The sequence below is a fragment of the Podarcis vaucheri genome, assembly GCF_965113315.1.
Source record: "Podarcis vaucheri genome assembly, chromosome: 6".
Taxonomy (NCBI): domain Eukaryota; kingdom Metazoa; phylum Chordata; class Lepidosauria; order Squamata; family Lacertidae; genus Podarcis; species Podarcis vaucheri.
In genome coordinates, this window is record NC_138764.1 from 61728542 (window position 1) to 61741344 (window position 12803).

The following is a 12803-nucleotide window of genomic DNA, read 5'->3' on the forward strand; positions in this document are numbered from 1 at the left end:
CCCAGTTCACACATACACACAGTTTGTATGTCCCAAGTTTCACCCCCTCCTAACTTATGATGGAGAGAAGTAATTAATGGGAAAGAGACCTATCAATTATTATTAGCCAGGATGGCTAAAAATAAAATGGCTGTGCGTCCCATGCAGCCCAAGGCTAACTGGTGTATTAGCAGTATCATCTAACATGTTCCTATTCTGATATGCATTGGTATTTACCAGGCACTCCTATCTCCATTACTGAAAACCAATCATTGGAATGCTAATACTGAAGCCAATATATTCCTCAGGGCAGGCAGCATGACTCCAACAGTAATGCAGTGTGCTAGTCCTACACATGTAAATTATTTGTGTGTCTCAGCCAGGAACTACTGACAATGTGCAGTTGCTTCCCCTCATATTGTATTTGCCTTTATCCTTAACCTTTCTCTCAGACTCGTCTTTTGTTTGAGCTTGGAGACTGTTTTTTCAAGCACAGCACACAAGGTAATGAATTCAGCAAGAACTGCTTCATAAATTACGAAGTGCTACACACACTGCAATGTTGGAAGCAGCAGCAGCACACATCGATTTCATCATAAGCATGCATGTATACACACACCCCTAGGAGCCGGAGCCAAATATAACTCATGGCCATATGGACAGTGGAAAGGGTACATACAACTCCAAGCCAAGTCTTACAGCAAGTGCATGCACACACCACAAACTATGACCATTTACTTGGCAGTGTCCCAATGAATTCATGGGAGTTACTTCCATGAAGTGAAACGTCCTTAAGATAGCACAAAGCATTGTGACTGAGGTACAACCACAAAGACCTAAACCCAAAACTATTTTGAGGTTTTATCGGTACAAATTCTAACTGTTGAAAGCACTAATGCAGTGCAGTTTTAAGACACCAAATGGGGTGATGGCTTTCCTACACACAGATCAGAGATGAGGAAACCTGGGGGAAACCTCTGCCCATGCCACACTTCCCACCAGCTCAGTTCCATGCCCTCCTTTGTACTTTGCCTGGCTGGAATGTGTTTTTGAAATGTGACGTTTGCCCGTATGTGCGTGTGTGTGTGTCTGCATAGAAATCTGACTTCCGTGCATGACTGCAATGTAGTTTATAGTACAAGATTAGAGTCCCATCCATTGCTCTACCCACTTTTGACTCTGGTGTCACCCTCCACCTTGACTGGCATGGGACCACGAAAGGCCTCTCTGTGCAATCAACTGTATTGCCATACCCAACTCTCATGCCTTTTCTCAAGATGTTGTTTTTGTAAAGGGATTTTTCATTTCATTTCTCAATCGGCACATTACAATATTTTGGATACATGCAATTCTTCCCTGAGAAAGAGCAATGTTAGTCACGGATACACAAGTGTTACAAGCACCTTCTGGGAATGACCTGTGATGGAACGAGTGAGATGTTTCCTCTTGCTGCACCATTTTGTGACCTTTTAAACATTTTAACACTTGGAGCAATTCAGCTCCAGTGCCAGTACCCTCATCTAACCATGTTGCTGTTGTCTTTAGTGTAGCAAAAGCATCAAGACAAATTTCCTTATCCCAGCAAAAATATGTTCTTTTGTTAACCAGGGGGAAGCAGCTGTACAGTTCCCAATCTACAGTACTTGTGTGAGTGTCATGCACAGGTTGAAATGTGGTTGGCAAAAGCACTGACCAACTCTTAAAGAAAGGTCCTAAATGTGCTACGTGAAAGGCACAAACCTTCTTTTGCCACACTCTAACCACCAATTGTATACCGCATTTGTATTAAAAGCTATCATTCTTGAACCACCTTCGTTGAAAATCAACTTATTTCCCAAATTACAATTGACACTGAATACCCAAAAGGATTTACCTGTAATAAGAAAGAGCTGCAGAACAGAAAGGGATGGGGAAGATTTTATTAAATATTCCAGATGCCATTTCCCATTCTGTGCTGGGCACTTAAGAGAAGTGCATGGTCTTTTGGAGATTATGTGGTAAATAAAAACAAAACAGGTTACAGATCCTAGGCTTTTAGGCAATGCTTATGACAGTAGGCTTCATTATGCATTTTCATTAATATCTTCATTTTTAATTTTAAAATCTTAAAAATTCTCCATCTTTAAAGATTCCGAGTTAACTATGATACTGTGTTCGTTGTGCACTGTTTGTGACATTAAATACACGACACTGTGTAATATACATTAGCATGTAATAGAGGAAATCCCTCTACAAAACTTAACTACATACCAATTTCAGCCCACATTTTAGTATTTTTTTCACCACTGATAGTAGCAATGAAATCCATGGTCCCACAGTCTCCAGGCTAGGAACCTGAAATATTTTTGACAAACAATAATTGCATTGCTTGAAGCAGCAGCAGTCAGAGCCTTTATTCAACCTCAACGATGGTCATTAAAATGGGCCATGGTCTCAAGGGATCAATTAAGATTACCTTAGCACCCAGTAAATATTACACTAGTTGTTTTAATGAATTATTTGCTATAATTTCCAATAAATGCATTGTATACACATTGCCCTTTACACTGAATTGGGGAAGGAGGTTAGAGAGGCTGAGCATATAAAAGGAATTGTAATTTAAGAGGAAACAAGTGCATTTATGTGTTCACAAGTTATTACAAAAGATGGTATTAAGCCATATTCCTTCCAGTGTTAAACTAGAAAGTGCTCTTGTTTTTGTAATATAATACTTGTACTTACAAACATATGTGCTAAAAAAACCCACTTAGCAACTTTTTATCAACTGAACAAACTTCATAGAAAGCTAAGTATACATATGAAATTTTGAGTTAGAGCAAATACGAAGATACATTATACAGAGTCAGACCACTGGTTCATCTAGCCCAGTATTTTCTATTCTGGCAACAGATCTCAGGTAGAGGTCTCACGGCTTGAGTTCCTTTAACTAGATGTCTCTATTATATCTGGGACTTTCTGCATACAATGCATATCCTAGATAATGTAACTATGGATCCTGCCCATAGTTGTGAACTACCCAGTATCACAATTACCGTATTTTTCGCTCTATAACACGCAGATTTTTTCTCCTAAAAAGGAAGGGGAAATGTCTGTGCGTGTTATGCAGCGAATGTGTGGTCCCTGGAGCCGAAAAATCGGGCAAAAATCAAACCGCGCTTCAGGGAGCTGGGAAACCTGAAAGGGAAACCTGAAAAGAGGAAGTGGGTGCATTCCTGCATTCTGCCTCAGGGTCTTACTGCCCACCCTCTCTGTTTCCTTACTGTGTTTGCTCAAACGGAACAAAGAGCAGGGAAAGCCCCTCCCCTCCAGGAAAGAAGAGGGGAAAGCAGAGTGTCGTTCCTTCCTCTCTGTGCTCCGTTCCTTCCTCTCTGTGCTCCGGTGCTGCTGAAAACATGCAGGTGGGAGAGAGAGAAAGAGAGAGAAAGAGAGAGAGAGAGAGAGAGAGAGAGAGAGAGAGAGAGCGCTGGCTGGCTTGGGTGGGTGCGTGGGGGAAACTTTTGCCTTCCTTTTCTCTCTCCCGTTATACCCCACTCCTGCATTCTTAGCCCTTCTGTGTTTTTCCTTCCCTCCCCACTTAAAATGTGGTTAAAAAGCATGGATCCACATGGATCCTCAGGATTTTTGCACTGGGTCACCCCAAATTCACCATCAGAGCACATAGCATGTCCATGGCTACAGCCTGCCCCCCCCCAAAATCATGCACCCACTGTTGCCTGGGGCTGCAATGGTGCAAAAATGTGGTTAAAAAGCATGGATCCACATGGATCTTTGCATTGGGTCACCCCCAAATTCACCACCAGAGAACATAGCATGTCCATGGCTACAGCCTGCCCCCCCCCCAAATCATGCACCCACTGTTGTCTGGGGCTGCAATGGTGCAAAAACGTGGTTACATAGCATGGATCCACATGGATCTTTGCATTGGGTCACCCCCCCAAATTCACCATCAGAGCACATAGCATGTCCATGGCTACAGCCTGCCCCCCAAAAATCATGCACCCACTGTTGCCTGGGGCTGCAATGGTGCAAAAATGTGGTTAAAAAGCATGGATCCACATGGATCCTCAGGATCTTTGCATTGGGTCACCCCCAAATTCACCACCAGAGAACATAGCATGTCCATGGCTACAGCCTGCCCCCCCAAATCACGCACCCACTGTTGTCTGGGGCTGCAATGGTGCAAAAACGTGGTTACAAAGCATGGATCCACATGGATCCTCAGGATCTTTGCATTGGGTCAGCCCAAATTCACCATCAGATCACATGTCTGTGGCCACAGCATGAAGCACAAAAATGATACATCCACTGTTTCATTCAGAATGTTTTTTCCCTTGTTTTCCTCCTCTAAAAATGATGTGCGTGTTATGGTCAGGTGCGTGTTATAGAGCGAAAAATACGGTAATGTAAATCTGGGACTAGGAGTAGAATCCTAGCCTCCTGAAATCTATGCTGAAAACAGAAGCTATTCCTATCTCAAACTTGAGCAGATGGGCAGCCATGCACATTTGCAGGCACAAAAACAGAGCAGATAAGTTGTTTACTTTCCTCACCTCCAGCAAAGGAGTTATTCATTCCTTTCTTTTAATTTAATGATAGGAAAATTCCAATTATTAACAATGATTTTAAAAACCTTCCGTTAAAGGTTCAGTTTCATTTCTTTCTATTCACACATCACATGGTCCATAGAGCTCAATGGCCTCATAGCCGATGTGCCTCGCTGAGGACAGTAACATTAAGGATGGGGCAAGAGTTCATCTTGGGGCCATTTGACATATATGTTATTGAACTTCATGTCCCAAAATAGCAGCACCCTGCTATACTCAAATTAGCTGCCCATTTTGACAGTTTCATTTCTCAGAGGGCACACTAAAATATAATATCCAAACATGAGACAAGTGCTTGGCAGAATTCAGCTGCAAGTTCAGCTGCAGTCTGTCACTATTCAAGAAGCCATCTCTCATACTATGTGTCAGGGGTTCAGGAGCAGAGGCGAGGGCAAGGGAGGAAACAGAGAGCGAGGGGGAGGAGGCAGAAGAAAGGATGAGTGACGACGACGACCCGAGATCTCCGAGTCTGTCCAGTGAATCAGAAGATTCACAAAGAGGAGCACCAGTGGCAAGGGCAAGGGGGGAGACTAGGGGGACACCCCAGGAAGAAAGAGCCAGAGGGGACTCAGAGGGGAGCAGTTGGAGATCGGGACCTACGTCACCGCCAGAGAGTAGGGAAGAGGAAGAGTGCCTGGGAACTAGCGCTGGCAGCTCACAACAGGAGGGAGGGCACGAGTCAGGAGTGGCCACACCTTCATCGGGGAGCGAAGTGACGGTTAGACGGAAAGTGGAAGGTTGGGCGCGCGCGCCAAGTTCAAATGCACAGGAAGGTGGCGCAGTAGGCAGCCCGGAAAGAGAGCCAGGTCCTAAAGCCCGGCGCAAGGAGACAGGGGAGTCAGGGGGGTCAGCGTCAGAAGAATCCCGGAAGGGAGAGACCCAGGGGGGCAGAGGGACCCAGAGGAGAACTGTCAGGCGGAAAAGGTGGAGCAGGGCTAGGATATTAAGTTGGTGCGCAAGGGGCGGAGACTCAGAAGGAGCTTCGCCGACCTAAGCATAAGGCGTAGGGTTGCACGCAGCAGCTCAAGAATGGAGACTGTAACTCAATAAAGACTTTTAATCAACAACCGCTGGCTAGCGTGATCCTCTGTGAGCTAGGATCTGGAAGTAACCCTGACAGTAAGCTCCTTCTCTTCAAATTGTGGACATCCACGACCTCGCGGAGAGGAGGGAAAGCGGGTGCCTACAAGAAAGCTCACGAACGGTAGACAATATGACGGCCGAACAGCAAATAACGGAACTCAGAGACGCGGTTTCACGACTGACTGCCGAGGCGGTGGCGTCCAGGAAGAGAGAGGAGGACGCAGCGGCCGCCTACAGGGATCTCCAGGTCAGGTTGGACGTGCTTACGAAGCAGGGGCAACAGACACCCAAATCAGAGGGGATTGGGTTGGGGAGACGCACAGGCAGTCTGGTCTCGCACTTCGATGGGAATTTGCAACAGTACCCCAATTTTAGAGCAGACGTAATGTGTGCACTACAACTACTGCACAAAGACTTTAGAGATGAACAAGAGAAAGTGGGGTTCATCATGTCCCATTTGCATGGAGACGCTAAAGCATGGCTGCGCAATTTGTGGAGGGATAAGGATCCTGCGCTCCAAAATGCGGACGCCTTTATTAAAGCGATGGATGGCTGTTTTTTATCAAGCATTGACGTGGATCTTGCCCGAAGGGAGGTGCACGGACTAAGACAAGGGAGGGCCAGCGTACGGCAATATCATGCCCGCTTTTTCGCTTTGGTCAGTGCCCTGGAATGGGACAGAGATTCGGCTCCCGTCAGAGACCTTTTTTGGGAGGGCTTGAACAGCTCGGTGAAAGATGAGATTGCAAGGGGGGAGAGACCCCGGACCACGCAGGAGATCGTTCAGAGGGCGCTGGCGGTGGGAGTGCGGCTGGAAGAACGTCCGTGGAGCAGGGACGAAGGGCGCAGCGGGCGCGAACCAGCCAGGGGCTCCTCCTTCCTTCCCAGAGAAGCAGCGCGTGCGCAATCCACGCCCCCAACAGGGGGAGGGGTGGAACCGATGGAGGTTGGGAGTGCAAGGGCTCAGTCAGCAGCCAGAGCCCTAGCACCGGCAGCAGTGAAAGCGAAGCCTCCTAGAGGGAACAGGAAGTGTTACATCTGCGAGGATCCAGGCCATTTGGCGAAAGAGTGTCCCCGGAGGCTCCACAAGCACACTGCAGCCTCAGCAATGGTGACTGCAGCAACGCAGCAAGGAGAACCACAGCAGGGAAACGACGATGTCTGGCTGGAAGAGGAGGCACTGGGGCCCAGCCAGACGTGTCAGTGAAGCAGTCCCCAGAGATTTTACCGCCCATGGACCCCCTCCCGCCCAAGCCAGTAGTGAGGCTCACCGCATCGCTCCAGCTACCCAATGGAATCACCATGGACGTGCCAATCACCGTCGACTCGGGAAGCAATGCAGACTTCATAGGGCAGGACTTTGTCGACCGGCACGCTATACAGTTGCTGCCTGCTGCGCTGCCACTGCAGGTTGTCACGGTGGATGGCAGGGAGCTGTTAGGGGGGCAAGTGGTGAAGCAGACGCCACCTATGGTGCTGCGGCTTGGAAATCACAAGGAGATTATCAGCTTCAAGGTCACTCAACTCTCAGACACGCCTATCGTATTGGGCATGAGTTGGCTGGACAGGCACAGCCCGACGCTGGCTTGGTACCAGAGGCAGCTGACCTTCGGTTCTTCCTTTTGTGCTGAACACTGCATCATGCCCCAGCAAGAAGGGGAGCAAGAGGAGTCACAGCTGCTGCTCGGCACGCTGCAAGCGATTCCCCACAAGTACGCAGAATTTTTGGAGGTTTTCTGCGAGAAGGAGGCAGACAAGCTACCCCCCCACAGACCATATGACTGCAAGATTGACCTGCTGCCGGGGGCGGCGCTGCCCAAAGGGAAGCTGTATTCCATGTCTGAAGACGAACTGCAGGAACTCAAGGAGTTCATTGCTCATAATTTGAAACGCGGTTTCATCCGAGAGTCCCAGGCAGCGGGGGGCAGTCCTGTATTCTTTGTGAAGAAGCGAGACACGCCCCAGAAAAGGCTCGTGGTGGACTACCGCATTTTGAACAGTGTCACCAAGCCGTCGGACTTCCCCATGCCCCGAATCGACGACCTCCTCGCGAAAGTACGCAAGGGCAGCGTGTTCACCAAGTTGGACCTGCGAGGGGCGTACAACCTGATTCGCATGCGGGAAGGAGATGAGTGGAAGACAGCCATGTTTACACCCCTGGGCACCTACGAATATAGAGTTATGCCTTTTGGATTGCAAAATGGCTCCCACGTTTTTCAAGCTTTCATGCATCACGTGTTGGCGGGGCTCCTCTACAAGACGTGCGTCTGTTTCTTGGATGACATCCTGATCTTTTCGGAATCGCAGCAGGAGCATGACAGACACGTCAGGGAAGTGCTGAGCAGGCTCCAGCAACATAGGCTTTACGCCAAGCTGGAGAAGTGCCAATTCGACGTGACGGAGGTGGATTTCCTGGGATACAGGTTGTCTGACAAGGGGCTCGCCATGGACAGCGCCAAGGTTCGAGCGGTGTTGGATTGGAAAAGCCCACGCAACCGGAAGGAGGTCCAACGATTTGTCGGCTTCGCGAACTTCTATCGCAAGTTCATCAAAGGCTTCGCTATGCAGACTGCAGCCATTACAGACACGCTCAGTTCCAAGAAAAAGAAGTTCATCTGGACAGCGCAGGCGGAGCAGTCCTTTCAGGCACTCAAGCGTCTTTTCGCCTCGGAGGAACAGCTGCTTCATGTCGATCCTAGCAGGCCGATGAGAGTTGAAACAGACGCCTCGGACAGGGCCGTCGGAGCAGTCCTGCTGCAGAAGGACCCGCAGGGGGTTTGGAGGCCCGGAGCGTTTTACTCCAGGAAGCTCAGCAAGTCCGAACAGAATTACACCATCTGGGACAGGGAGTTGCTGGCTATTCATGCAGCGTTCAAAGCATGGAGGCACTTCCTGATTGGAGCCAAGCACACGGTGCAGGTCTGCACGGACCACAAGAATCTGGAGCACTGGCGCACGGCACAGTTCCTGAACCAGAGGCAGATACGTTGGGCTGAGTTCTTTGCGAATTTCGACTTCCGAATAGAGTATGTCCCGGGGGACACCAACATCATGGCGGACGCGCTATCCCGTAAGCCACAGTATCTGGAGGACGCCACGCCAGCGGCCGCCATGCACATCTTCGCGCCAACAGTGTGGGCGTGCGCTGCGGCGACAGTGGACCTGGAGGCGGTGCGACAAGCGTTGCAGAATGACTCTTTCGCGCAAGCAAAGATGGCTGAGATGCGAAGGGGCACGGCAGCGACCAACGGGTTCCAGCTGAGAGATGGATTGCTCATCCGCAAAGGGGCCATCTACGTGCCGGGAGACGAACTTCGCGCCAAGGTACTGCATCAGCTGCACGACGCGCCCACTGCCGGGCACTTTGGCAAGGAGAAGACGGTGGAATTAGTCGCCAGGGATTTCTGGTGGCCCGGAATGAGAGGGGAGGTCGCGGACTACGTGGCGAGGTGCGACACCTGCCAGAGGGCCAAACCAGTGCACAGACCGCCGGCCGGACTGTTGGAACCGCTGCAAACTCCGGTCGAGCCATGGGAGAGAGTCGCCCTGGACTTCGTCACGGATCTGCCCAGCTCGAGGGGCAAGACGGCCGTGCTGGTGGTGGTGGACTTGTTCTCCAAGATGGCGCATTTCATCCCGTGTGCGAAGGTGGCCACGGCGGAACAAACCGCCAAACTGTTCATAGACCACGTGTTCAAGGTTCACGGGCTGCCACGGTCTATTCTGTCCGACCGCGGGCGGCAGTTCATCTCGAACTTCTGGCAGAAGCTGATGGGCTTCCTAAACGTCAAGATCAACCTGGCGTCGGCGAGACACCCGCAGACCAACGGGCAAGCGGAGCGGGTCAATGCCATCATGCAGCAGTACCTGAGATGCTATGCGAATCAACAGCCTGCGACGTGGGTGGATTACCTGCCGCTCGCCGAGTTCGCCTACAACAACACGAAGCACGTGTCCACGGGGGTCACGCCGTTCTTCGCCAACAACGGGAGGCACCCCAGAACCTTCCCGGGACTGGAAAGACTGGTGGAGGGGGAGCCGCAGACAGCAGATGCGTTCGCGTCGGAGTTGCAAGAGGTTCACGATCAGCTGCGGCGGCACCTGGAGCTGGCCAAACACGCATACAAGGTGCAGGCAGACAAACACAGAAGGGTTGGCAAAGAGATCCAGGTGGGAGACTGGGTCTGGTTAGCAGCCCACGCAGTGCCGGCCAGGTCGTTGGCCAAGAAGAAACTAGGGCATAAGCAACTGGGGCCCTACCAAGTCGAAGAGCAGGTCAACCCGGTGGCTTTCAGGCTGGCGCTTCCGGAGGGTTCCAGAATGCATCCGGTGTTCCACAGATCGGTGCTCATTCCCTACAAGGCACCGCACAGGTTTCAGGAACCCGGCACGGCGCCGAGTCCGCTCCGAGAGGGAACCAGGCAACGGGGAGTGGCACAGGAGGTGCGCCTCAACGAAGTCACGGAGATTTTGGACTCCAGATGGGGGGAAGAGGGGGTAGAATACCTTCTCGCTAAGGAGGGCACCCCGGCCAATGCCAACAGCTGGGTGCCGGGCTACGCTCTAGATGAACCTCTGCTCAAGGAAGAGTTTCATGCCCTCTTTCCCCATAGGCCAATGCCGGCGGACTTTTTCGACGACTGGCTTTTCACGCCCACGCTTTCAGCCAGCACGTTCCGGGGGTTCGACTCGGATGAGGAACCGACACGAGACGCCCGTTCCCCGGAGGGGTCACCCTCGGGATCTGCCTCAGAACCCTCGTATTGGTGGGATGATCGACCAGAGGAGCAGTGGCGCAGGAAGTGGCTGGAGGGTCCAGGACGAGCTACGCCTACAGAAGGAAGCGAGGGAGAGACCGACATGGACTTTTTCGGGGACAACCAGGGTCTCGAGCACGGCGGCACGGAGATGGAAGCAGAGGTGACCGTCGTTGACGAGAGCAGGGAGGAAGAACCGGGAGTCTGCAGATGGAGGCCGGCCACGGGAAGCGAACTGTACCCGACATTCGTCCCTTTGACACTGCAGCACCCAGTTCCCGCACCGGAGGGAGGGGAGGGGGGAAGGGGGGGCTTTGAGGGGGGGATGGATGTCAGGGGTTCAGGAGCAGAGGCGAGGGCAAGGGAGGAAACAGAGAGCGAGGGGGAGGAGGCAGAAGAAAGGATGAGTGACGACGACGACCCGAGATCTCCGAGTCTGTCCAGTGAATCAGAAGATTCACAAAGAGGAGCACCAGTGGCAAGGGCAAGGGGGGAGACTAGGGGGACACCCCAGGAAGAAAGAGCCAGAGGGGACTCAGAGGGGAGCAGTTGGAGATCGGGACCTACGTCACCGCCAGAGAGTAGGGAAGAGGAAGAGCGCCTGGGAACTAGCGCTGGCAGCTCACAACAGGAGGGAGGGCACGAGTCAGGAGTGGCCACACCTTCATCGGGGAGCGAAGTGACGGTTAGACGGAAAGTGGAAGGTTGGGCGCGCGCGCCAAGTTCAAATGCACAGGAAGGTGGCGCAGTAGGCAGCCCGGAAAGAGAGCCAGGTCCTAAAGCCCGGCGCAAGGAGACAGGGGAGTCAGGGGGGTCAGCGTCAGAAGAATCCCGGAAGGGAGAGACCCAGGGGGGCAGAGGGACCCAGAGGAGAACTGTCAGGCGGAAAAGGTGGAGCAGGGCTAGGATATTAAGTTGGTGCGCAAGGGGCGGAGACTCAGAAGGAGCTTCGCCGACCTAAGCATAAGGCGTAGGGTTGCACGCAGCAGCTCAAGAATGGAGACTGTAACTCAATAAAGACTTTTAATCAACAACCGCTGGCTAGCGTGATCCTCTGTGAGCTAGGATCTGGAAGTAACCCTGACACTATGCATTTAACAAAAATAAAGGGGAACCAGCAAGTACAAATTAAAACATGAAAAACATTGTCAGACTGTACAAACCCTCTTTTTATACTGCTCAGTAAAGTTGAGTTTTGTGGAGCACTGAGAATATAAAAGGCTACCTCTTGCCATGTCAAAGGGGACACAGGGGACATTTGGCAGAATGGTTCTCAGGTACTTTATCACATCCTACATCACAGGAAGCAATTAAAGACAATAGATAAAACACGGGATGTAAGGGTTTGGAAATAAACTTTTCTTCAACAGATCCACAAACATTCGGAAATTTGAGACAATGGCCCAATTTGCCTATGGTTTAATGTGAGTGAGCTCCTCCCCCACTTGACAAAACAAGCCAGTCTGGTCTGGAGTGCTCTGATGGTGTTTCCTGCTTGGCAGGGGGTTGGACTCGATGGCCCTTGTGGTCTCTTCCAACTCTATGATTCTATGATTCTATGTCATCCAAGCCTGTGCCTGCAGATTGATTCCCCCAAACACACAAGTGGAACCAAGGTTTGTTCCTGACTTACTGCTCATGGTATATTTGAGGAGAACCAAACTACAAGCCCAGGTTCTGACAACACAACAAGCCAGGCTCAGGCTTGTTTTTCAAAGCAGGGGAACTTTTGAACAACATGCACCAGCATGCTGCTCTTCCTATTTAACTATAGCAAACAAGGCCAAAATAAATGATCCTACCCCTCCCTCTTAAAGAGTGCCAAACAAAAGTAAGCATTCCCCACTGTTGATGGTCATGTGAGACATTAAGTTAACAAGCCTTAAGCAGCACTGGTATCCTCTAAATCAGGGTTTCCCCTATTTAGGTCTCCAGCTGTTTTCAGACTACAATTCCCATCATTCATGAGCACTGGTCCTGCTAGCTAAGGGTGATGGGAGTTGTAGTTCAAAAACAGTAGAAGACTCAAGTTTGGGAAACCCTGCCTACATTTACAAGTAGAGAACCATGCTTGAACTGTACAGAAATTTCTCCACAATTCTACCATGGAGAAACTGTTTTGATGGTAGGAGGTGTGTCTGGGTTTTGTTTTGTTTTTTAAAGGTATACCCCTTCAAGGTGGTTATTTGCTTTTGCAAGTAGCTGTGATATTACACCAAGATTCGTTGAATGCTCACTTGCATTTACCAAACATACATGTGAAAGACTAAAATGCCAATCAAACTACATGGACAGTTCAACATTCATTCTTAGCAAACAATCATACTGAAAAAATGTATTAATGGTTCTAATAAAATCTGTTGTCATGAGAAGTGGCAAA